Source organism: Mustela lutreola, chromosome 5 (genome assembly GCF_030435805.1).
Source record: "Mustela lutreola isolate mMusLut2 chromosome 5, mMusLut2.pri, whole genome shotgun sequence".
NCBI lineage: Eukaryota > Metazoa > Chordata > Mammalia > Carnivora > Mustelidae > Mustela > Mustela lutreola.
This window is the reverse complement of record NC_081294.1, coordinates 157669467-157691413: the sequence shown is the minus strand read 5'-3', so window position 1 is coordinate 157691413 and position 21947 is coordinate 157669467.

Genomic DNA, 21947 nt, shown 5'->3' with positions numbered 1-21947 from the left:
GTGGAAGCTTGGAGGAAGCAGAGGGTTTAAGGGGAAGGAGTGGGGACAGTCCCCCAAAGCTAACTATTCAGTGCACGGGCGGTGTGCAGGGATCCTGTCACCTCTCCTTTCCTGTGGGGAAAGCACTGGCCTAGTCCGCGAGTCCGCCTGAGCGCCAGAGTAAAAGTCCAAGCGATGCCTACACCGGGACTTGGTAGTGTGCATAGAGTGCCATCCTTAGCTACGCAAGCTACTGCACGGTTGTGGCTGTGTCTGCTTAGTTCAGCCTGGCAGCGTAAACCCAGGACGCGAACATGGAGCCCGGGAAAGCAGGGCCCAATTGGCACCAGCTCTCCCGCAGCTCCTCTTCCCTGACGCAACTGAAGCCTTGCTGAGGAAGCAGCGGCGAAGTGCTGTTCGCTCCAAGCCAAAGACTCTGCGGAAGCACAGCATGCGCTGAGAAATGCTCTGCGGGCTGCTGCTGCTTGCCTGAGCCAAGTCAGGCGGTGGGAGAAACCCCGCATACAGCGAAAGCCTCTTTGCCTGGGCGTCTCCCCTGGGAAAGCACAGTATTCGTTGGGAAATCAGAGTTAGGTGTTGGGATGCTGCTTCTGTTTGCCTGAGCTAGTCTCCGCAGCACTGTGGAAGATTCCCGCATGGAACGAAGTACTCTTTGCCCTAGCATCCCCTCTGCCTGAGAGAGAAGCATGGTTGCACACGTCTGTCACCGCGCTCCCCAGGAACAAGTGTGGGGAAGATGCAACACGCCGCCCCGGGGAAGAGAAGGAGTCCTTGGCCCTGGGGTCAGGAAACGCTCAGGAATTAGGATAGCCTGCCGTGGCACGAACAGCAGGTCGGAGGCAATACAAGTGTCACCCGCTCCCTGTGCCTAGAGATGGAAGCCTGGATGGGAAGGAGACATGAGGGGACGACTAGGGCAGGGGCGTGTGCTCCACTCTGAGGATGGAATCTGGGCAGAAAGCAGGCAGAAGGGGACAGAATCTCTTTGGCCACATGTCGCAAGGGAAGCCTGGGCATTGCCACCAGGTGCCGTACTCGGAACTCGCAGAAACAACCCCATGGAGAAACGGGCAGTCAGATGCTGTCTTCCACCAAGATGTGGCAGCGTTGTCGGTGGAAGGGGGTGTGCCAGGGAAGGAGTGGAGACCGTCCCCCACAGTACCCCATCCCAGTGCACGGGCAGTGTGCAGGGATCCTGTCGCCTCCTCTCTCCTGTGGTGAAGGCACTGGCCTAGGCCCAGAGTCTGCCGGAGCGCCGGAGCAAAAGGAAAAGCCTTACGTACGCCAGGAGATGGTAATAGGCATAGAGTGCCATGCTAGGCCATGCAGGCTGCTGCAGGGTGTTGTCCGTGTCTGCTTAGTTCGGCTTAGCAAGGTGAACCCCGGGCGCGAACTTGGAGCTCGGGAACTCAAAGCCCAAGATGAAACAGCTCTCCCGCGGCTCTTCTTCCCTGCCGCGAAGAACGAACGACCAAAGCCTTCCTGAGAAAGCAGTAGCGAAGTGCGGGTCGCGCCAAGCTGAAAAATTCTGAGAAAGCGTAGCAGTTGCTGGGAAATCGAGTCGGTTCTGTGGGCTGCTTTCGTTGCTTGCCTTAGCTTAGTATTCGCAGCACGATGGGAGAAACCCGCATAGAGGGAAAGCCTCTTTGCTGGGGCATCCCCTCTGGGAAAGCACAGCATTCTTTGGGAAATCAGAGTCGGGTCTGTGGGATGCTGCCTGCTGCTTGCCGGAGCTAGTCTCCACAGCACGATGTAATAAACCCGCATGCAGCGAAATGCTCTTTGCCTGGGCATCCCCTTTGTCGGAGAGAAGCGCGCTGGCGCCTGTGGAAAGAGCCTTAAGGAAAGGGACACGTCTGTCACTGCAGAGCGACGGAAGCCTGGCTGCTAAGGAGACACGAGGACAAGATTAGGGCAGTGGAAAGGGCTCCACTCGGAGGAAGGAGTCTGGGCAGAAAGCATGCCTGTCCTGAGCCTTTGGGTCTAAGGAGAAAGCGATCCTTGGCCACCTGTCCGTGGTGGAGACATGGGTTTACCACCAGGTGCCTACGCTGAACTCGAGAAACAACGCCCAGAAAGAACTGGCCCTCGGATGCCATCTTCCTCCAGAATGTGGAAGCTTGGAGGAGTCAAGGGGTTTAGGGAAAGGAGTGGGGACAGTCCCCCGAAAGCTCCCTATTCAGTGCACGGGCGGTGTGCAGGGATCCTGTCACCTCTCCTTTCCTGTGGGGAAAGCACTGGCCTAGTCCGTGAATCTGCCTGAGCGCCAGAGTAAAAGGCCAAGCGATGCCTACACCGGGAGATAGTAGTGTGCCTAGAGTGCAATCCTTGGCTACGCACGCTACTGCAGGGTTGTGGCTATGTCTGCTTAGTTCGGCCTGGCAGGGTGAACCCAGGACGCTAACATGGAGCCCAGGAAAGCAAGGCCCAAGAGGCACCAGCTCTCCAGCAGCTCTTCTTGCCTGACGCGACTGAAGCCTTGCTGAGGAAGCAGCGGCGAAGTGCTGTTCACTCCAAGCCAAAGCCTCTGCGAAAGCACAGCATGCGCTGAGAAATGTTCTGCGGGCTGCTGATGCTTGCCTGAGGCCAGTCTCACGGTGGGAGCAACCCCGCATACAGCGAAAGCCTCTTTGCCTGGGCATCTCCCCCTGGGAAAGTGTAGCATTCGTTGGGAAATCAGAGTTGGGTTTGGGGATGCTGTTGCTGCTTGCCTGAGCTAGTCTCCGCAGCACGGTGGAAGATAACCGCATGGAGCGAAATACTCTTTGCCCTAGCATCCCCTCTGCCTGAGAGAGAAGCATGGTTGCATACGTCTGTCACCGCGCTCCCCAGGAGCAAGTGTGGGAAGACGCAGCACGCCGGCCCCGGGGAAGAGAAGGAGCCTTTGGCCTTGGGGTCGGGAAACGCTCGGGAAGCAGGATAGCCTGCCGTGGCACGAACAGCAGGCCGGTGGCAAGACAAGTGTCACCCGCTCCCTGTGCGGAGAGATGGTAGCCTGGCTGCTAAGGAGACATGAGGGGACGACTAGGGCAGGGGCGCATGCTCCACTCTGAGGAAGGAGTCTGGGCAGAAAGCAGGCCTGTCCTGTGCCTCAGCTCACAAGGGGACAGCATCTCCTTGCCACCTGTCCCAAGGTCAGGCTTGGGCTTGCCACCAGGTGCCAAACACGGAATTCGCAGAAACAACCCCATGGAGAAACGGGCAGTCAGATGCCGTCTTCCACCAAGATGTGGCAGGGAGTGTGCCGGGGAAAGAGTGGAGACACTCCCCTACAGTTCCCCATCCCAGTTCACGGGCCGTGTGCAGGGATCCTGTCGCCTCCTCTCTCCTGAGGTGAAGGCACTGGCCTAGGCCCAGAGTCTGACTGAGAAAAGGCAAAGCCTTACCTATGCCAGGAGATGGTAATAGGCATAGAGTGCCATGCTAGGACACGCACGCTGCTTCAGGGTTGTGACTGTGTCTGCTTAGTTTGGCTTAACAAGATGAACCCCAGGCGCGAACTTGGAGCAGGCAAAGCAAGGCCCAAGAGGAACCAGCTCTCCCCCTCCCGCGACAGAGCGAACGACCAAAGCCTTGCTGAGGAAGCAGCAGCGACGTACGGTTCGCGCCAAGCTGAAAACCTCTGTGAAAGCATAGCAGTCGCTGGGAAATCAGAGTCGGTTCTGTGGGCTGCTTTTGTTGCTTGCCTTAGCCTAGTATTCGCAGCACGATGGGAGAAACCCGCATAGAGGGAAAGCCTCTTTGCCGGGGCATCGCCGCTGGCAAAGCACAGCATTCTTTGGGAAATCAGAGTCGGGGAAGAGAAGGAGCCGTTGGCCTTGGGGTCGGGAAACGCGAAAAGCCTCTTTGCCTGGGCTTCTCCCCTAGGAAAGCACAGCATTCGTTGGGAAATCAGAGTTCGTTTGGGAACGCTGCTGCTGCTTGCCTAAGATAGTCTCCGCAGCACGGTGGAATATACCCGCATGGAGCGAAATTCTCTTTGCCCTAGAATCCCCTCTGCCTGAGAGAGAAGCATGGTTGCACACGTCTGTCACCACGCTCCCCAGGAGCAAGTGTGGGGTAGGCGCAGCACGCCGCCCCCAGGGAAGAGAAGGAGCCGTTGGCTTTGGGGTCGGGAATCGCTCGGTAAGCAGGATAGCCTGCCGTGGCGCGAACAGCAGGCCGGTGGCAAGACAAGTGTCACCCGCTCCCTGTACGGAGAGATGGAAGCTTGGTGCAAAGGAGACGAGGGCATAAGAAGGGCAGGGGCGCGTGCTCCACGCTAAGGAAGGAGTCTGGGCAGAGGCAGGCAGAAGGAGACAGCATCTCCTTGACCACCTGTCCCAAGGACAGCCTTGTGCTTGCCACCAGGTGCCGTACTCGGAACTCACAGAAACAACCCAATGGAGAAAGGGGTAGTCAGATGCTGTCTTCCACCAAAATGTGGCAGCATTGTCGGTGGCAGGGGTGTGCCAGGGAAGGAGTGGAGACAGTCCCCCACAGTACCCCATCCCAGTGCACGGACCGTGTACAGGGATCCTGTGGCCTCCTCTCTCCTGTGGTGAAGACACTGGCCTAGGCCCAGAGTCTGCCTGAGCGCGGGAGCAAAAGGAAAAGCCTTACCTACACCAGGAGATGGTAAAAGGCATAGAGTGCCATGCTAGGCCACGCAGGCTGCTGCAGGGTGGTGACTGTGTCTGCTTAGTTAGGCTTAGCAAGGTGAACCTCGGACTTGAACTTGGAGCCCGGGAACGCAAGGCCCAAGAGGCACCAGCTCTCCCGCGGCTGTACCACTCTGCCGCGACAGAGCGAAAGAAAAGGCCTTGCTGAGAAAGCAGTAGCGAAGTGCGGTTCGCGCCAAGCTGAAAACCTCTGCGACAGCATAGCTGTCGCTGGGAAATCACAGTCGGTTCTGTGGGCTGCTTTCGTTGCTTGCCTTAGCCTAGTATTCGCAGCACGATGGGAGAAGCCCGCATAGAGCGAAAGCCTCTTTGCCGGGGCATCCCCTATGGGAAAGTACAGCATTCTTTGGGAAATCAGAGTCGGGTCTGTGGGATGCTGCCTGCTGCTTGCCGGAGCTAGTCTCCACCGCACGGTGTAATAAACCCGCATGGAGCGAAATCCTCTTGGCCTGAGCATCCCCTCTGCCTGAGAGAGAAGCGCAGTGGCGCCTGTGGAAAGATTATTAAGGAAAGGGACATGTCTGTCACTGCAGAGCGACGGAAGCCTGGCTGCTAAAGAGACCAGAGGGCACGATTAGGGCAGGGGAAAGGGCTCCACTCTGAGGAAGGAGTCTGGGCAGAAAACATGCCTGTCCCGAGACTTTGGGCCCAAGGAGATCTCAGCAGCTCCTTGGTCACCTGTCCTTGGTGGAGACATGGGCTTGCCACCAGGCGCCTACCCTGAACTCAAGAAACAACTCCCAGAAGGAACTCGCCATCAGATGCCATCTTCCTCCAGGATGTGGAAGCTTGGAGGAAGCAGAGGGTTTAAGGGGAAGGAGTGGGGACAGTCCCCCAAAGCTAACTATTCAGTGCACGGGCGGTGTGCAGGGATCCTGTCACCTCTCCTTTCCTGTGGGGAAAGCACTGGCCTAGTCCGCGAGTCCGCCTGAGCGCCAGAGTAAAAGGCCAAGCGATGCCTACACCGGGACTTGGTAGTGTGCATAGAGTGCCATCCTTAGCTACGCAAGCTACTGCACGGTTGTGGCTGTGTCTACTTAGTTCAGCCTGGCAGCGTAAACCCAGGACGCGAACGTGGAGCCCGGGAAAGCAGGGCCCAATTGGCACCAGCTCTCCCGCAGCTCCTCTTCCCTGACGCAACTGAAGCCTTGCTGAGGAAGCAGCGGCGAAGTGCTGTTCGCTCCAAGCCAAAGACTCTGCGGAAGCACAGCATGCGCTGAGAAATGCTCTGCGGGCTGCTGCTGCTTGCCTGAGCCAAGTCAGGCGGTGGGAGAAACCCCGCATACAGCGAAAGCCTCTTTGCCTGGGCGTCTCCCCTGGGAAAGCACAGTATTCGTTGGGAAATCAGAGTTAGGTGTTGGGATGCTGCTTCTGTTTGCCTGAGCTAGTCTCCGCAGCACTGTGGAAGATTCCCGCATGGAACGAAGTACTCTTTGCCCTAGCATCCCCTCTGCCTGAGAGAGAAGCATGGTTGCACACGTCTGTCACCGCGCTCCCCAGGAACAAGTGTGGGGAAGATGCAACACGCCGCCCCGGGGAAGAGAAGGAGTCCTTGGCCCTGGGGTCAGGAAACGCTCAGGAATTAGGATAGCCTGCCGTGGCACGAACAGCAGGTCGGAGGCAATACAAGTGTCACCCGCTCCCTGTGCCTAGAGATGGAAGCCTGGATGGGAAGGAGACATGAGGGGACGACTAGGGCAGGGGCGTGTGCTCCACTCTGAGGATGGAATCTGGGCAGAAAGCAGGCAGAAGGGGACAGAATCTCTTTGGCCACATGTCGCAAGGGAAGCCTGGGCTTTGCCACCAGGTGCCGTACTCGGAACTCGCAGAAACAACCCCATGGAGAAACGGGCAGTCAGATGCTGTCTTCCACCAAGATGTGGCAGCGTTGTCGGTGGAAGGGGGTGTGCCAGGGAAGGAGTGGAGACCGTCCCCCACAGTACCCCATCCCAGTGCACGGGCAGTGTGCAGGGATCCTGTCGCCTCCTCTCTCCTGTGGTGAAGGCACTGGCCTAGGCCCAGAGTCTGCCGGAGCGCCGGAGCAAAAGGAAAAGCCTTACGTACGCCAGGAGATGGTAATAGGCATAGAGTGCCATGCTAGGCCATGCAGGCTGCTGCAGGGTGTTGTCCGTGTCTGCTTAGTTCGGCTTAGCAAGGTGAACCCCGGGCGCGAACTTGGAGCTCGGGAACTCAAAGCCCAAGATGAAACAGCTCTCCCGCGGCTCTTCTTCCCTGCCGCGAAGAACGAACGACCAAAGCCTTCCTGAGAAAGCAGTAGCGAAGTGCGGTTCGCGCCAAGCTGAAAACCTCTGCGACAGCATAGCTGTCGCTGGGAAATCACAGTCGGTTCTGTGGGCTGCTTTCGTTGCTTGCCTTAGCCTAGTATTCACAGCACGATGGGAGAAACCCACATAGAGGGAAAGCCTCTTTGCCGGGGCATCCCCTCTGGAAAGCACAGCATTCTTTGGGAAATCAGAGTCGGGTCTGTCGGATGCTGCCTGCTGCTTGCCGGAGCTCGTCTCCACCACACGGTGTAATAAACCCACATGGAGCGAAATCCACTTTGCCTGGGCATCCCCTCTGCCTGAGAGAGAAGCACAGTGGCGCCTGTGGAAAGGAGAGGAACATTATTTCATGGAGGAGGAAGAAGTTGGTAAGGGTGCTTGAAGGAAAGTCCCCTGGAGAAAGGCAGGGTAATGGAGAACTCTCACCAGCTGAGCTGCAAAGCTCCTACAAAAAGTCAGGAGATGAACCTCCGGCTTCCCCTGTGGGGCCTGGAATTGGTGAGTCTCTCCTGTGGGGGATTGCAATGTGGTGTCTGTAATGGGCACTGAGCACCAGGTGCCCCCTTCCAGCCTCCCCTTCTGGCATCCCCAGATCACTATACTGGGGCTTCCCTTCCTGCTTTTGCACAGTTCTAACCAGCTTGTGGTGGAACGTTGTGGAAAACTGAAATTCCAAATCCACTGCTTCTACTGCACCTGAGATACATGGGCCCATGATTTAATCCTCCCACGAGTCTCTTGCTAACATGTGTCCTCTCCATGTTGGGTGACCTGGATCTGGGAGGGCTTGGCCTCCATCCCAAAGTCTGATGTTCTCTCTGCTTCCGTGTCGTCGTGCTAACATGGATGTTTGGAAGAGTCATTTCCTCTGCGGTGATTTCAAAGTGAAGTCAACTTGTTATAGCAGCACAAATACGTGCTGTCTCCACACTCAGATTCCCCAGCCGTCATTTCTTTACCACGTTTGCCACTTCACACGGGATGCTTCAGTGTGTTTGATCCCACACCAGGACAATGACCTGCAGAACCACCACATAACCTGAAATGAGGAGATCATTACAGAACCCATCCAAGGGTTAGTGTTAGGGACCAGGGACATGGCAGGACTGACCTGAAGACCCATGGAGAGCTGTCTGGGTGGCTGAGTTGACAGTGTAGGTGAGGGTGAGTGTCTGGCTAGGCTTTTGTCCAAAAGTCAGCTCTGTGTGGGTGTGTCCTCAGCTGGGCATGCAGATTTCTGCTCCTCTGAATCCTTTCCGGAGTTCCAAATGGCACAGTTTCCTTCTGGGCGGCAGGCTGAGTCCTCTGGGATTGCCCAGGTGTCCCCAAATTGTAGGGCACCTACTGCAAGACCTTTGGGGTCAGAATCCTGAGAACCAAACCAAAGGTTATGGTTAGGGCCCACCACATGGCAGGCCCGATCTGCCAGCACGCTGTCCATCTTTCTGGGGGAGGGGGCAGTCGAGGGATTTGTTCAGGGTGAGTGTCAAGCTCCAGGTTTGCATCCAGGGGCCTGCTGAATATGGGGGTGTCCAGAGGTAGGAATGCAGATTTCAGTTCCTCTGAATCCTTTCTGGAGTTCCAAATGGCATGGTTCCTTTCAGGGTGGCAGGGTGAGTCCTATGGTGTTCCTCACTATCCCCAATCTCTGAGGCTTTGGAGCCAGGCCGTCGGGGACAGAACTCTCAGGACAGAATCTAGGCTTAAGAGTTTGTGCCTATGGGAATGGCTAAACTGATCTGAAAGCACTGTGGCGAGGATCACAGGGGTCTGAGTTGAGAGCATGGTTCAGGATCAGTATCAAGGTCTGGGTTTGTGTCCAGGGGACCGCTGAATGTGGGGGTGGTCTCAGATGTCCAAGATTATTTCCCCTACTCTGAATCCTTTCCAGCATTACAAATAGCTTGTTTTCCTCCTGAGTGGCAAGCTGAAATCTCTGGGATTTCTCAGGTCTTGCCCTTGCCCTTGCAAGGGCAAGATACTTTTTACAGTAAAAGAATTCCCAAGATGAGCTAAATAGCAGAAAAGACACAGCTCAGGAGTAAATCAGTGAACAGGAATATCATGCCAAAAACTTCTCTGAGAACACACTACAGAGCAAGGGAAGATAGGAGAGAAAGCTGAGATATAAAGGACAAACCCTCCAACTTACCAACATCATTCCCTACTTGTTTATTTCCATTGCTGTCAGCTCCTTCCCAGTCAAAAATAAGTCACCTGAGCCAGCCTTTTTTCTTCCTGTGTTTGGGGCACTGCAAAGCCCACAAGAGGGGCCAAGGGCACCCCTGTACCTGCTGAGCTGAGCCCATTTGTACCCCAACAGTGAGAAGGTACCAGCCTGGCCCTCTGGTGCTCCATGGTCTGTGGCAGTCCTTCCTTCTGGACCCTGCTTTGTCGCTCTTCCTTCCCTATCCCTGGTCTCAAACTAGGGATTGCTCCTGGAGGAGGAACTCAGGGAGATGAGGCTCAGGAGGACCTCCCTGCCTGGAATCTCCGTGTGAGGAGGGCACAGCCAACAGATTTTGCCCAGGGACTTGCAAAATGCAGAGAGGCAGATTTCTTTTCTCTCTTTCTCTCTCTAGCCTCATACCAACCAGGAGTTCTTAGAACTTTCTTCAGTGACTTCTAGGTGTAACTTGGCCACTATTTCCACAGAAAGGCCACTTGAGCATGATCAAACACACGTATAAGCAATTACATTAAAAAAAAACAATAAGCCAATGCACACAGACCTTTGACAGCAGCACAGGACGCTCAAGGGACCAGAGTCCCTACCTTGGGCAATAGTGGTAGAGGCCGGGTTCTGCCACACAGGTCCCTAGACCTTTGGCAGTTTCCACGATTGCAAATCCAGACATGCAGAATCCTGAGGGACAACATACTAACTGCAAAAGAGCAAAAGTTCATCAGGATTCAGAGAGTGGAAATCCACTTGTACTGGAAAAGAAAGAAGTAGGCTTGCTGTGAATCCAGCAGGGAGGACAGGCATAGATAAAGGCTGGTGTATGGGTCACGGAAACTATTGTTTCTCAAGGGTCATGCTGTCTCTGTAAAATGCTATGAGGACTGTCTCTTGGGGAACTCCTGCTTTCCTACCAGTGTCACCCCCAGATTCTGCTTTGCTAGTCCCATGGATTCCTGGGGATACCCAGTTGATAAGCTACGCTGTCCTCATGACAACACTTACTAATGGACTGAATGTTTGTGTCTTGTCCCAATTCAGATGTTGAAGCCCTGACCCTCAAGGAGTGCCATCAGGAGGCATGGGCTTTGAGAGGTGATGAGGTCATGAGATTGGAACACTTGTGACAGAGATAAAAGCACTTCTGAGAAAAGACCCGAGAGATTGTTCTGCCAGCTGTCATCCATGCAAGGCTACAACAGAAATATGGGCATCTATAGATAATGAAGCAGTCTCTTGCTAGATATCAGATCTCCCAGGATCTTGCTTTTGGACTTCTCAGTCTCTAGAACTGCCAGGAATAGTACATGCTTTGCTGTTTCAGCCACCCAGTCTGTCATCATTTGTTGCAGCAACTTGAACTGAATAAGGCAGAGCCCAAGTCCTGGTTAATCCCTGCTTCTACACATTTCCCCTCAGAAAGAGCTTCTAATCCAGAGCTGACCTCTGCTTTCCATACACGTGCTTTCGACTCCTTCTGTGAGAGCCCAGAGTTTGTAAAAGACTCCTCCCTCATGGCAACCAGCATTCTGTGATTCCTGAGGAATGTCCTCCCTGACTGTATTGAGTCAATCAATCTGATTTTGATTCTGGAGTCGCAGGATCAAGGACTGCATCAGGCTCCCAGCTTCATGGGGAGTCTGCTTCTCCCTCTGACCTTCTCCCCTCTCATGCTCTCTCTCTCTCTCTCACTCTCTCTCTCTCAAATAAATAAATAAAAATCTTTAAAAAATCTGATTTTAACAGACCATAAGCTTGTTCTTGCTGGTCTTTGGAAGATTAGGCATTAGCCCTTTGGAGAAAGTGCTGAATGGCTGCTTCATGAAGGGGTGAACTGTGTCCCCAAAGTCTCTTTTTGCTGCCTTCTAATCACAGATGCTGAGACAAATCCTCCCAGGTGCTGGTTTTTCAAAGCACTTAATGCTTTGGCTTTGAAGTTCCTCACTTGACAGTTCTGCTTTAATCAGTTTGTGACAAAACAGCCAATTGGTAGTGGATGCAAAGTGCACTGATAAAGTTAATATCAGGGAACAATTTTTTGAGTGTCATGCATGTGCATGTGTGTTCACACACATATCCATGTGCTAAGCATTATGGTAAATGTCTGACAAGAACTAAAACATCAAAAAGTCAGGATACCCCATTAGCTGATATTTTTATTATTCCTACATCCTAAACTATGAAAAACAGGGTCACAGAATAAGAAGTGGCAAAAAGAATCAAGATTTGAGGCAGTTCGATTTCACAGCCAGCCTTGATCAATAGGCATGTACACCTGTGTCTAATTTCAGCTCTATGTAACCTTGCCATAACCTTGGATAAGCCATTCATCTCTCAAGTTCGGGTTCTTGGTCCAAAGAGGGAAGGGGCACAGGTTGAGTACCTCCAGTGGGACTTCCTGGCAGGCTTGTTCATCCAAGCATTCCTGTTTCAGTTTGAGTAATTGAATCCAGTCTTTGTTTTACCGAAGGCCAAGCTTGTCCAGTGTGTCCATGCCACCAGCCAACAGCATTTGTCCATGCCATGTAACAACTGAGCAACATTCATAGGAATGGGGGGAGGAAAAGATGTCCACAGGTGTTGACAGATGTTCTGCATGGAGGGATAGGAGCTGGGGCCATCACTTGCTGTTTCTAGTGGCCTTCTCTGTCGAGTTAAAATAAATGGCAATTATTTGCAACGACAGGGATGAAAGTAGAGGGTATTATGCCAAGCGAAATAAGTCAGTCAGAGAAAGACAATTATCATATGATCTCACTCATATGATGAGTTTAAGAAACAAAACAGAATCATAGGGGAGTAAAGGAAAAAAATAAAACAAGATGAAGTCAAAGAGGGAGACAAACCAGAAGAGACTTTAATAAAAAAGATTTTTATTTACTTATTTGACAAACAGAGATCACAAGTAGGCAGAGGGGCAGGAAGAGAGAGAGAGGAGGATGCAGACTCCCAAGGGAGCAGAGAGCCTGATGTGGGGCTCGATCCCAGGACCCTGAGATCATAACCTGAGTTGAAGGCAGAGAGGCTTTAACCCACTGAGCCAGCCAGGTCCCCCTCAGAAGAGACTCTTAATCACAGTAAACAAACTGAGGGTTCTTGGAGGGGAGGGGGATGGGTGGATGGGGTAATTGGGTGATGGACATTAAGGAAGGCATGTGATACAGTGAGCACTGGGTGTTATAAAAGACTGATGAATCACTAACCTGTATGTCTGAAACTAGTATTATATGTTAATTAATTGTATTTAGATTAAAATTTTCTTTAAAAATAATTTTAAAATAAAATAAGGAACAATCAAATAATGATCAGAGTTATCCAGCAGGGAGTATCAGATCTAGATGTCAGCTAAATTTAAGGGGCTTGCCGAAGTTTACGAGAGTCATGCTAGGTCATTTTCCTGTGCGGGGATGTCTCCAGGGGCAGTTCCAAAGACAAAGATTAGAAATATTTCTCCTTCCCCCATTCCTCCTAGAGCCAAAGATGTTTCCTCCACTCACCCACTGGCCCTGTATGTTGCTTTCTCCCTGCCAATCAAAAAATCAGTGAGTAACTATAACTTCACCTTTTCCAATATCCCCCTCCCCCCGACCTTTTGTCTTTAATGGCCATGGGCAACAGGGACAAAGACATTTTTTAAAAACTTACAGAGATCTATTATGCTCTACTATCTTGGCCCGCATAGGCCACTACAAAGGGATTCTGTGAACCGTGTACTCAGATGAATGGTCATTATCTTCAAAAAGGCAGGGGCAGTGATAGACACATGAACCAAAAAAAGCAAGAGTTAATGGACCATCAGAATAATGGAGTACCAACACTTTTTTGTCTTTGGCTTGAATCCTCAAGGTCCAGTGTCTCAACAGAATTTTCATTTTTGTCTCATCTGACTCACTTGTCCACCCCTGGGCCAGTTGGCAGTTATACTGAGAACTGGAAATTTTCCTTAGAAGAGAAAAAGAGTATTTGTCAGGTAAACCAAGGAAATGTCCATTATAGGAAGTTAGGCCTTTTGTCATGGTACTCCATTAGCACCCTCCTGACTGTTAAAGAAAAAAAAAATTTGTGACACCCATTAAAGACAGTAAGGAAGATTTTATTCAAGGGATGCTACTACAATGGGATTTTATTTTATAGTATGGGAGAGAAATCTGGCTCAGCTCAGACAAATGGAGATTTACAGCTAAAGAACATGGTGGGGGTCACTGAATGTAAAATTAAGATGGAACATCAAGGGTAAGGATGAAGGGATTCTGGCTAAACCATCTGGACAGTAATATTGTTGAAGGAAGGCTAGGGTCATAAACTATTGAGATCAGGGGATAAGGAATTTTTTAAAAAATACTTATTAATACATTTTAGAGAGAGGGAGCAGGGGTAGGGGTAGAGGGAGAGGGAAAGAGAATTTTAATCAGACTCTTCACTGAGCATAGAGCCTGAGGTGAGGCTTAATCTCAGGACCGTGAGATCATGACCAGAGCAGAAACCAAGAGTCAAACGTTCAACCAGCTGCACCAACTAGGTGCCCTGGGAATAAGGGATTTGATCAGATATTAAGCATTATAGATACTGAAGCACCTGGGTGGCTTAGTTGGTTAAATCTCTGGCTTTGGCTTGGGTCATGATCTGATCCCAGGATCAAGCCTGACATTGGGCTTGCTGCTCAGTGGGGAGTCTGGTTCTCTCTCTCCCTCTGCTATTCCCCCTGCTCTGTCAAAATAAATAAATCTTAAAAAAAAAAAAAGAGTGGTAAGATACCAGGGGTGAGAGATAAGGAATTTGATCAGATATCAAGAGTAGGATAGGAGATTGCTGAAAAATTGACTAAGCAGATTTCTTGCTAAAACTGGGCTAAGTGGGCGGAGCCTGAGGTCAAGGCTGGACAGAAAGAGGACTAAGAGGAACTTGACTCTAGTCTGGTCAAGGATAAAATCTTCATCATCCATGAGCATTGTATTTTCTGCAGTCACACATTTTACTAATTCTTTTATCAGACATTCAGTGAACGAGAAACATGAACACAGCAGCAATAATATAACAAATGTAAGTGCTCTAGCAGAGACAAAGGCAGTATAGGAATCCACCTCATCAGATTTAGAATATGCATGACTCCACTGCTTGACTGTTGAGATTAAGATGTAGTACAGAGGATCAGAGGGAAGGGAGGGAAAACTGATTGGGAGTCATCAGAAAGGGAGACGAACCATGAGGCACCTTTAACTATAGGAAACAAACTGAGAGTTGCAAACTGAGGGGAGTGGGAGACATGGAGTAACTGGGTGATAGGCAGTAAGGAGGACACGTGATGTGATGAGCACCAAGGGTTATCCACAACTGATGAGTTACTAAATTCTCTGAAACCAATGATGTACTATCTAATGGCTGATTGAATTTAAATATCTAAAAAAGACACTTAAAAAAAAAGATGTAGCATAACTCACAATATCCTTTGAGTGGAAGAATGTGCAGACTTTCCACACCTCTGCTGTCCAAGTCCCATGGCTAGTAGCCACATGTGGCTAATGACCACTTAAAAGGTGGCCAAGTTCAAATGGAGAAATGCTGTAAAAGCAGAATAAACACTGCCTTTCAAAGACATATTGTAACCAATGGTCAGAGAGTATTGCCACCCTCACATCACAAACATCGCTTGACTTCTACAGCTAATGAGAGTGGGACCCAAGATGGGAGAGGTGAACTTGAGAGTCCATGATGTCAGAAAGAACATGGGGAAGAAAGAGTCACAATCCTGGAGTGGATGGGCTGAGGACTGTCAGAATGCCTTTTTTTTTTTTTTTTCTTGATGATTCTGTATACGGACAAGGAGAATTCACTGGAGATGACATCTGTATGCCTCACATTTTCAAGGGAAAATTATGAAAACGCATATAGACCCACAGCCATAGTTTAATTATGTTTGAAATGTGTTCAGAACTACTCCAGTCAGTAAATTGCATATTTTCACATTTAGCTTCTCAGTTTTCTCTTCGGCACCTCCCATTCTTGAAATCCCAACACAAATCCCATCTCTTGCCTAAGGACCATAAACTACCTCACTATTAAAGGCTACAGTTCATTCATTCATTTGATTCATTCAAAGCAACCTAATCTTGAGTGATGTCTTAGGCGCTCTTCTAGGGACTGGTGACACAGTGAACAAAATAGGTAAAGATCTCACTTTCATGGAGCCTATCTGGTATTTAGGGGAAAATCTTTCCTTATCAACATGAAAAGACTTATTATGGATGTTGCTTAGAATTTCAGTTTTTTTTTTTTTCTTGACAGTATCTCAGGTGATCATCTTTGAGGTGGTTCTCCTGAAAATACCTTTGGGGGGTACTGACTCGACTTTCTGAGTCAGACACTTTCCTAAAGACAGGGGTCACAGGAAAAGTGACAACTGTCACTCTTGCAGTAAGAACAGGGATCACAATGCTTGAAACAGAGATATGCTGCTCAGCTGTCAGAAAGTCCACAAGGCTCCAAATGTGTGTGGCCAACTAATGGAACCTGTAACTCAGAGGTTATCATCCTGAGAGCAATGGGAAATCCCTCTAGTTAAGGACTCTCCTTGACGGAAGCTTGACAATGGCCTTGATTTACTTACTATGATGTTTAGGGAATTATATACATTAAGAAAAGTGCACAAGGCACTTACATTTCCATGATACCATCAAAGATATTGTTGTTTTATTAAAATGTTACATCTAGAGCTGTAACGTATAGAGTAGTTAAGTCAATCACTATGTGGTACAGGTGAGACTATTGTAACAGCCATACTTCCATAAAAAAGAAAATTTTTTTTGTGGTTTCTGATCTAGGAATCAGCCAGTGAATAATTCTATATCAGTGTCCAGTTACCGGGCTAAACATGTAATCTATTTACACTTCTGAGGGTCAGCTGAATTGTGATCACTGAGCCAGCTGTTTTCTAGTAACTACTCATTTACCCAAGATAACAGATATAAGAAGGTAAAAGGCTTCTAAGAAGACTGGTTACTTATATTTTGAACCACATTTTGGCAGGTATAACTTGCAACTTGTGCTTAGTGGTAAGATTTCTGATATTTACTTTCTCCTTCCTTTGGCAAGTCAAGTTAGTTAAAAAGTAGTTAGAGTTGAGTCCATTGTTTTTCTTAAATGTTTACAGAGGTATAGAACTCTCAAGTTTCTTTACTAGACAATATTAGATCACATTACTGATAAAGATCAGAATGATTTACATTGCTAAAACGAGAACTTCCTGTCAGTTTGGAGAAAGCTCATTTTTATAACCAACATATTGGCTGGGCTAGAGATTAATGAGTGCTATGGGTGGGGTGATGAAAGTGATATATTCAATGACCTGTGGAATTTGTTCTGTAATTTCCCCACTCCTCTGGTCAGCAGAGCGTCTTCTTCAGTACCCAGCACTGCCCATAACTGCATTCAGAAAATCACTCTCCAAAAATGGTTATTTGTTTTGCCTTTTTTATAATTTTTTAAAACATTTGATTTATTTATTTGTCAGAGAGAGAGAATGAGAGCACAATCAGGGGGAGCAGCAGAGGGACGGGGAGAAGCAAGCTTCCTGCTTGGTGGGATTGCACAAGGGCTGAAGAAGACAGAATGGGAAGGGGACAAGGAGAATAGTGGGTTTCAGATTCTTGGGAACAGAGCCCACATCTATTTCTATGTTTATCTCACTGCTCTAAACCCAGGTCACAGCACAGTGCCTGCAGCAGAGTCAAGGAAGTGCTCCAGAACTGATAACTATTGCTATTTATACTACTAAAATTCCTCCACAAAGGGCCAAGTGTCATAGCTTCTCCCAGTTCCCCACACTGAACGCAATGAAGAATCAAACTATCGGGTTAAGGATGGCGAGGGGCATGTAACAGGACCCAGATCACAGGAGCCATATTGTATTGCAGGACCAGGGGTCTTACCAGTGACTAGGTATTCACTCCTCTTGAGAGGCTAGCTCCTTGGATCTCCCTCTTCAATCCTCTGAACCCATGTCTGGCATCAGTAACAAAAGTAAACATAACGTATCGCCCTCGTTTATTTTTTACTATTATTTGTTACAGAGGAAGAGAGAGATCACAAGCAAGGGGAGCAGCAGGCAGAGGGAAGGCAGGCCCCCCACTAGAGGCTGGTATGGGATCCAATCCCAGGACCCTGGGATCATGACCTGAACCAAAGGTAGATGCTTAAATTGAGTAAGCTACCCAGGCGTCCCTTATTGTCCTTCTTTAAAATGTAATGTATTCTCTCTCCCTCTCTCTTTGTCCCCACTCTGTCACTCATACTCACACAATCACAGAGTCACAGACAATAGCAAGGTATTTCCCATTCTAATTCGCTAAGGCACTATGAGCTTAAGCTCAACAGAATCACTTTGCCAGCTGCTGCTCTACCGTGCCCTGATCCCTTCTCTATCCCCAAGCTCGATCTGTAACTCAAGTGTCATGGTGGTGGCTCTTTCTGCCCTCCCTCCACAAGGCTGTCATCAGCACACTCTTCCCCATGGCTCCACTCCCCGGCACTGTCTGCCTTTGGTCTACTGGTATGCCCTCTCCTAGAGCTTTTCCACTCTCCCTGAGGGAAAGACAACCCTTACTTCTCCCCTGTGGCTGTCACGTGTCCGCTATATATTGTGACGATCAGCCCGATTAAGAGATTGGGAACTAAAAGACTGGCTTCTGCTTATGGATAAAACTAACTCTGGGGCTTGGGACACATGACAGCAGCACATGGTGGTAGAACTGAGATGGTTAGGGAGTTAATCTGCATTTTCACATCTGGTCAGCAGCAGAACAAAGAGGACACCCCAGATCTCCTATCTCCCAGAACAGTACTCTTCAAGTAACTTACAGCACCATCCTTCTCCAGCTTTGGAAGTGGCACATTTCCAACCCCAAAGTCTTGATTCTAGGCAGCACTCCGAGAGATACTCCCTCGAGAATCACCCCTGGCTGGAAGTAGTGGTTGGCCAAGGCCTCCCAAATATCTTCCCTTCAGAGTTGCGCTTGCATCAAACTCAAAACTGTGGCACGTACGGGACTTTCCTGTCGGCCTCTAGCTCTAATGACCTATTGGACTTCAGAGGTGCTCTTTTATACCCACTTACCTTATAACATCAACGTGTGACTCCTCTAGAATTCTCTCCATGGTTTTTCTCCTGTACTAATTGTTATGGACTGAATTGTGTCCCCACAAAAGTCATATGAAGAATTCCTAATCTCCAGTGTGACTGGATCTGGAGATAGGGCCTACCTAGAAGGAGGTACTGAAGGCTTGGTGAGGTCACAGGAGTCCTAATCTGCTAGGACTGGTGTCCTCCTAAGGGGGAAACACATGAAAGCACTCCCCCTACCTCCCCTCTGGGGGCCCACAGAGAAGAGGTCATCTGAGGGCACAGTTGAAAAGATAGTGATCTATAGACCAACAAGAAAAGGCTCACTGGAGACCAACCTTGCTGGCACCTTGATCTGGAACTTCTGGCCTCCAGATCTGTGAGAAAATACATTTCTGCCATTTAAGCCCTCCAGCCTGTGTTTGGTATAGCAGCCTGAGTAGACAAAAATATACTGATAAAGCCTTCTTTCAAGCTTGGGAGAAACTTTCTATACACTGTGCTCCATGCTTTTGGGTCTAACCCTTCTCTCCATAGCCATTGCTAATATTTGAGCCAGAGAAGTCATAAATACTAGGAATGTTGGAATTGGATAGGGGATCAATAACCATCTAACTCAGTATCCCCAGCTATGAAGAATTAACACACAGACACAGACACGCGCGCACACACACACACACACACACACACACACAGACACGCACACTACAAACATGGTTATCCCACTTAATTACATTGGTAATTTCTTGATACCCAAGCCCACATGCCAGCTCCCCTTCAGAGTACTAACCTCACTATCTCCCTGTGACCTACCCACCTCCATGCAGACCTAGGACCTTATACCTCAACTCCTGCCAAGCTAACGACAAAAGTTTATGATTCAGTTCCTATCTCTCCTGCTTTATTCATGACCTCTTAAAGTCTAGTGACCCATCCTCCTCTTCTTTCTAAAAAACAAAACAAAACAAAACCAAACCCACTGCTTCCCGGGAACCTTTCAGATTTTTTTTAAATTTTTAAAAATTTTTTATTTCTTTTCAGCGTAACAGTATCCAGTGTTTTTGCACCACACCCAGTGCTCCATGCAATACGTGCCCTCCCCAGTACCCACCACCTCGTTCCCCCTACCTCCCCCCCACCCCTTCTAAATCCTCAGATTGTTTTTCAGAGTCCATAGTCTCATGTTTCACCTCCCCTTCCAATTTCCCTCAACTCCCTTCTCCTCTCCATCTTCCCTTGTCCTCCATGCTATTTGTTATGCTCCCCAAATAAGGGAAACCCTATGATCATTGACTCTCTCTGCTGGACTTATTTCACTCAGCATAATCTCTTCAAGTCCCGTCCATGTTGCTACAAAAGTTGGGTATTCATCCTTCTTTCAGATGTTTTTTACCTCTATAATCTACTGGAGGATAACAATGTACCAGAACCCTTGAGTGACCATTAATGCCTATTGGTCACATCGTGTATGCTAAGTAGGACCCTATTCTGTGTTCTTAACAATCATGGCTTCGACTCGTAGCTGAAGGTGGACTTTAACTGGAGTCTATTGTGCAAATACCTGAAGCAGGAAGTCCCCTGCCCAGTGAATGAGGCATGCAGACTTCCAGAGGTCTTGAGGTCCTCTCTTCAAATATACACATTCACTTTGAGAAATCAGGATTCCCACCCAAATGAGAGACAAAAGAAAAGAAAAAAAGCAAAAAAAGAAAAGAAGAAAAAAGAGAGAGAGAGAGAGACAGGAAAGAAAGGGAAGATGAAAAATAAGGATCAGCCCAGATGGGCCCCAAGGTAAGATTAATGAAGTAGACAAACAAAAAGAGATAAAAAGACTGATACAAGTATATGACAAGAGAAAAAATATATATATATATGTATGCAAATAAAGAAAGAACCTCGTCAAAAAGAACCACAAGTGTAAAATTTATATGCTATCAGGACAAACACAAAAAACACAGAAACACTGGTGGAAGAAGATGGGAGAGTTCTTATGAATTCTCAGTGTGTGCGAGGAAGGTTGTTTTGATTCTTCCTGGATGTATCTTGATATCTTTGTTAAAGGACTCAAATTTCCCAAGATAAAGGGGATTAAAAATGGTTTACCTATAGGGGGAGTATTGATTGGGGAAAGGGGATTACTTTGAAGTTTAACTCTATATGAATATTAGAGGATAAAACTAAAAAGGAATAAACTAGACTAAAATTTAAAAAAAGGAATTCAAAAAATAAAAATGCAAAAGAAAAACATAGGTGTATGTATCAAAAAGTTAGGTTAGAAAGGTATTTGGAATTTGATGTACTGTACAACTCGCTGTGATTGTAAATAGGTTAAAAAATTACCTATGTGTAAAAAAAAAAAAAATGAACCGGAATAGTGGGAACAAGTGAACAATACAAGTTTTCCTATGAAGTAGTGGTTGTTCTCTTGTAGTCCTTTTTTTTCTTTCTTGGTTTGTTTTCTCGGGAAGGGGCCTGCCACGTGGGTTGTCAGTCAATTATGAGTGGCTGCCTTCGGCTCAGGTCATGATGCCAGGATCCTGGGATCGAGTCCATCTTCAGTCTCTCTGCTCAGCAGAGAGCCTGCTTGTAAGTCTCCCTTTGCCTGAAGCTCTGCCTACTTGTGCTCTCTCTGTCAAATAAATAAATAAAATCTTTTTAAAAAACTGGAAGGGCTTCTCAGTCACTCTTTCCTACTATCCCCATTTGTACATAAGGAAAGGCAGCGCAAACCTGGAGGGAGGAGCCCAGAATAAAAATGAAAGAAAGAAAAAAAGAGAGAAAGAAAGAAAGAAAGAAAGAAAATGAAAAAGAAAGAAAATGAAAGGGGAACTGGCTGAGAGACTAGAACCAAAGCTTCACCAAAGTATAGCCTTCCAGGAAGTAGAAAATGGGATGTTTGCTTCCAGCTTGGAGAGTATGGGAGCTTGGGTAAAAGAAACAAGCAAAATCCCAATGATTACGAGGCTCTGGAGGAATGGGGTGGGGTACCCAGGTGACCAGTAGGTTACAAACCCTGATTCTACCCATTTTCATTAAAAAGAAAAAAAAGTACCCTGCAGTTCATCCTCTTCATGCCCCACCCTCCTGCAAAGAGAGTACAAAGCAGTGACTCTCGAGGTACATAAAAATGAGTGAGAAATAAACCAACAATCACAAATGTTTCAGAAAAATCAAGCCACGGAAAAAAAGAACAGCTTTAATATGTTTTATCCTTTCTTTCAAGAGAGAATATGCACCTAAGAGGGGGTGGAAGTGTTCGACATTAACATCAATGTAATTAAATTAATCATATGGATAAGCCAGAATATCTTATCATGAAATGAGAGCAGGCAGTTATAAAAATAATTAACCGATATCTTGGAAATACAAATAGCAACAGAAGTAAAAAGAAACCTTTCAAAGAGATGGGTTGAATAGCAGAATGAGCACTGCTTAAAACCAAACCAGAGAGATGGAATATCAAGCTAAGGAATTCTCTAAGAAGGCAACCCAAGGAAGAAAAAGAAAAAACCTCTGAGTGACAGGTAAGGAATTACAGAAGACAGACCTAAAAGTTCCAGTAGAAGTCTACTGACATCCCATTGGTTTGTTATCCTTCCTGCTTATCTTCTCAGCCAAAAGTAAAGCACCTCAGCGCAGTTGGACTTTTCCCCAGTTATTGTTGGCTTCTGGCTCAGAGGCTCAAAGTGCTGGTTTGGGCCCCA